At 34.1% G+C, this 5118-nt stretch overlaps 1 pseudogene; it reads left to right on the top strand.

Annotated features, from left to right (window-relative positions):
* The first annotated feature begins 1932 nt into the window (after nucleotides 1–1932).
* LOC127904132 (small nucleolar RNA R71) lies at nucleotides 1933–2043 on the top strand (annotated as a pseudogene).
* Nucleotides 2044–5118: the final 3075 nt, after the last annotated feature.

Raw genomic sequence — 5118 nt, 5'->3', positions numbered from 1 at the left:
AGTTTGGAAGAAATTATTACCGGAAAAGTTTCATTTTCTCCCAAAAATGAGTATTTGAGATTAAATGGTAATGGCTTCAAATCGGGTTTTGGTGGTTGAACACTTGAATGTATGGACTCAATTGATTGTGGTGGCAATTCCTCAATTTTTGGTCTCCAACTATTTGCCTTTGATTCTTCCTGAAAATAAACCATTTGCAAATCATCAGATTCATTAAACTCAGTTTCACTGGAAGTATTTTCAAATTGATCACAAATTAATTTTTCAATAAAATCTACTTCCTGTAAATCATTATCATCTCCAGGTTGCTTGCAAATGTTAAAAACATTCATCTCCAATGTCATGTTTCCAAAAGATAACTTCATCACTCCATTCCTACAATTAATCAATGCATTAGAAGTTGGAAGAAATGGACGTCCTAAAATAACAGGAATTGAATTGCATGCTTCAACAGGTTGTGTATCCAAGACAATAAAATCAATAGGAAAGATGAATTTATCAACTTGTACTAACACATCTTCAACTATTCCTCTAGGCACTTTTACAGATCTATCAGCAAGTAAAAGAGTTACAGAAGTAGGTTTTAACTCACCTAGATTGAGACTTTGAAAAACCGAATATGGAAGTAAATTCACACTAGCTCCAAGATCAAGTAAAGCTCTATCAATTTTATGTTCTCCAATAAAGCAAGAAATTGTAGGACAACCAGGGTCTTTATATTTCAAAGCATTATCATTCTGAAGAATGGCACTTACTTGTTCGGCTAAAAAGGCTTTCTTTTTCACATTCAGTTTTCTCTTCACAGTGCACAGATCTTTCAAAAATTTAGCATAAGACGGTACCTGTTTAATAGCATCTAACAAAGGTATATTGATCCTTACCTGTTTGAAAGTTTCAAAGATTTCAGAATTGTGATTGACTTTCCTTTATTTGGTCATGGCATGAGGAAATGGAAGTGCTGGTGGGGAATCAGTCTTCTCATTGCAGTGTTCAGGTTCAACCCTTTCCTTACCCTCAGAGACTAACTCATCTTCTTTCGCACAAGGTTCAAGAACGGGTTTTTCAATAACCTTACCACTGCAGAGAGTTGTGACTGATTTGACTTGATCCATATGTTGGCTTCCGGAACCACTTGCACTTGAATTGTATTGCCCTTTGGGATTTTGCTGGGGTTGAGATGGAAACTTACCTTTCTCCTGAAAACTAAGAGCAGATGTGAACTTTGCAAGAGTATCTTTTAGATCTGCCATGGTTTGAGCATTTTGAGTGTTGATTGTCTCTTGCTTTTCAATGAATGCATGCAGTGTTTCCTCAAGATTTCTTCTAGGAGGGGGAATATAAGGAGGTGCATATCCATGAGAATTTTGAAAATTATGTTGTGCTTGAAATGGTGGCTGTGAAGTTTGTGCATTATTGTTACCACTCTTCCAACTGAAATTTGGGTGATTTCTCCAACTAGGGTTGTACGTTTGCGAGTATGGGTTATGACTTGGCCTTTGGAAACTATTTAAAGCATTGGCTTGTTCATGGAGACATTCCTTAAAAGAAGGCAAAGTTGGACAATCATTGGTTGAGTGTTCATTAGTTTCACAAATTTGACACACAATTTCTTGAACAGATTTTATTTGACCACTCTTTTTTAATTCTAGTGCCTCAACTTTTCTGGCTAAAGATGCAAATTTGGCTTGGAGGTCATGATCTTCCCTAAGGTTGTACATGCCTCCATTAGATGTATGAGGTTGAGTTTTACCTGGTGCCTCACACGTACCTGTGGTGTCCCAATTTTGAGCATTTTCAGCTAGCAAGTCTAGGTACTCCATTGCTTCATCAGGGTCTTTATCTTCAAAAGTTCCATTGCACATCAATTCCACCATTTGCCTATCTTTAGGTGTTAACCCTTCATAAAATTGTGAGACCAATCTCCATGTTTCAAAACCATGATGAGGACAGGTATTAAGCAAGTCTTTATATCTATCCCAACACTTGTAAAATGTTTCTCCTGGTTTTTGAGTGAAAGTGGTGATTTGTCTTTTGAAAGAGTTTGTTCTGTGAGACGGAAAAAACTTCTTTAAAAATTGTTGTTGCATTTCATCCCAAGCACGAATGGATCCTGACCTAATATTTTGTAGCCATGTTTTAGCTTTATCTTTTAATGAAAAAGGAAAAAGCTTTAATCTGATGGTGTTCATGCTACAATTTAAGTCATTATAGGTGTTACAAACTTCTTCAAATTCTCTTAAATGCAAATATGAATTTTCTAATTCTAAGCCATGAAAAGTGGGTAAAAGTTGAATAATACCTGGCTTAAAATTAAAATGAGAAGCATCATGAGGAAAAACAATACATGATGGTGCACTTGTTCTTGTTGGATTCATGTGATCTCTAAGTGTTCTCACATGATTATTCTCATTATTCTCATTATGAATTGACTGGTTATCTTCTTCGGCCATGTTTTCTAAAGAAAATGAGGATTTCCTAGAAAGTCTACCACTTAATGTACGTGTCCAAACTCTCATGCAAGTGCAAAAGAAAAGAAAAGAAAAAGAAAAAGAAAAAGAACAAAATTAGAAAAACAAATAAAAGTAAAGACAAAAGAAAATAAAAGAAATATAAAATTGATACAATACTTACCTCCCCGGCAACAGCGCCAAAAACTTGACACGATCAAAAGATTGATGTCTTCTCCCAAGTGCAGGAGTGTCGAAGTAATAAATAACCCGGCAAGACCGGGGTCGAACCACAGAGAGGTTAATTGTATAAATTATAAATAAAAATGCAACAACAACAACAACAATAATAACAATAATAATAATAATAGTAATAATAATAATAATAATAATAATAATACTTAGTACGTGGCGTTGTTATACCTGAGAATGATCTAAAAGATCGGGTCACAGGTTTCCAGCCTATATACTGATTTTATGAAAAGATCAAAGAGATATATTATATAATATAAACAGATTTCTGATGCGAATGAACAAGGCAAGACCAACAATGTCAGGATCCTTGATCAAACACAGAGCATACTTAACGTACATAACATATGACAAGAATGTAAATAATAATAATAATAATAATAATAATAATAATAATAATAATAGTAATAGTAATAATATTAATAGTAGTAGTAGTAGTAGTAGTAGTAGTAGTAGTAATAGTAGTAATAATAATAATAAAAAGAAGAAGAGGAAGAAATTAATGAGAACTTTGAGATGGAAGATTAATGTAAGGATTAAACAATGATAAAAACAAATGTCAAGGTTAGAGGATTCACTAATGGTATTTCAAATAAATATAATATAAACTCTTTTTATTACTCAACTAGAAACCACACACAAAGGAGGTTCTAATTGGATGATTTATCATTAATGGCTCATTATAAAGTATTAACATGATCATATTAATTATCTTGTCTAAGTAACACCATACTTATAAATATCATCAGGCATTCATGTTGCTAGCTTATGTTAACAACAAATCAAGTTCCTATCATAACAACGATGTCGGCCGAAAACTATGAAGGATCAAGCATTCGATGTACCAAGTGTTATACAACACAAATCTAGATTAACCATTTAACAAGCAAGGTATTAAGAATTAGTAAGATAAAAAGATAAGAGATGCTAATAACAATTTTTCTTGGATATAAACATTAAAGTCCATGTTGAGTTTATATTATAATTATTCTAACACCATTAGTAAAACCTTTTCACCTTGACATAATTAACTTAGCTAAACATAATGAAGAAGAAAAACATAAATAAACAAGATAAGAACATGATTATGATATAAGTTAACTAAGTATATGAAAGGAAATGAAAAAGCATAAACAAGACATTAATATAACATGAAAGAAAACTTGAACATTACAAAGATATAAAGAGAGAAAACAAGAACATGATTTGGATCTAAAAAATAATATGACTAAATACATGGCAAATGCCTCCTTTTATAAGCTAAGATTCAGAACTATTGATTGGTAGGCTACCATTGATTTGGTGGCTGGTTTTTGACATTGTTGGCTGCTGGTTCTTGATATTGTTGGCTGATTTTTGATATTGTTGGCTGGCCAAAACGTCATTTCTAACATCAGAATTTGAGCCCTTTGTTCCATGAAAGCTGTGGGCAATTGTCTCAGCTTTCCAACAAAAAAAACCAGAGCTCATTTGGACTTCTAGAACTCAAGATATGAGTTGAAAACCGAACAGTGTTTGAGCTGCAGGACAGGTTCCGACTTCTCCGTTGTTGCTAAGATTTGAACTTGAAAATGGCAGAATTGAGTCTTGTACCCTTCATGAAAGTTTTAGGTCTATGTCTTATCTTTCCATCCATATAAAGTGGACCTAAATCCGAGTTCTACAACTCCAGTTATGATCAAATAACCGAATGGTGTTCTAGTTTGGAATTGAACCAGCATCTCTTCTCTTAGCCTAGTTCTCTTTTTGTCTCTTCACTTTCAATAGTTAATCACATCAATCAATCCTTTGAATTGTGAGATATACCTGCATTTAAAATAAGCATTTACCATAAATTAAGGATATATTATATTATCATACTTGTTATTATAAAACATGCTTTAGTTAAGGAATTTAACGATACTTTAGTGCAATACGATGATATAAAGCCTTAATGAGAATGCACTTTTAAGTACTAATCAGGCAGCGACTCAATTTTCGTTGACTATTTGTGAGTCAAAAGGGGCTGTGGGTGATGACAAATCCATGCGTCACATTCGGAATTGGTTTCATTGATGATTTTGGAGATGGCAGTGTCTCAGTTTTCATTAATAGTTTCTAACTCAATAGGGGATGGGCGCGCTGATGAATCCACGCCAAAGAGTTTCGTTGATGACTTCCCATTCAGCACCGACTTAGTTTTCGTTGACTTTTTCTGAGTCAACAAGGGCTGCGAGCGCTTCTGAATCCACGCCTCACCTTTGGAAGGTGTTTAGGTGATGATTTATGAGTCGGCAGGGACTCAGTTTTTGTTTATTATTTGTTAGTCAACAGGGCATGTTGGCGCTGACAAATCCACGCGTCCCCTATGGAATCGGTTTCTTTGACGATTTCAGAGAGGACACTGGCTCAATTTTCATTAACTGTTTCTAAGTCAACA

The sequence above is a fragment of the Populus trichocarpa genome, chromosome 12, assembly GCF_000002775.5.
Source record: "Populus trichocarpa isolate Nisqually-1 chromosome 12, P.trichocarpa_v4.1, whole genome shotgun sequence".
Lineage (NCBI taxonomy): Eukaryota > Viridiplantae > Streptophyta > Magnoliopsida > Malpighiales > Salicaceae > Populus > Populus trichocarpa.
The sequence above is the reverse complement of the archived record's forward strand: the minus strand, read 5'-3'. Positions and strand labels throughout refer to the sequence as shown.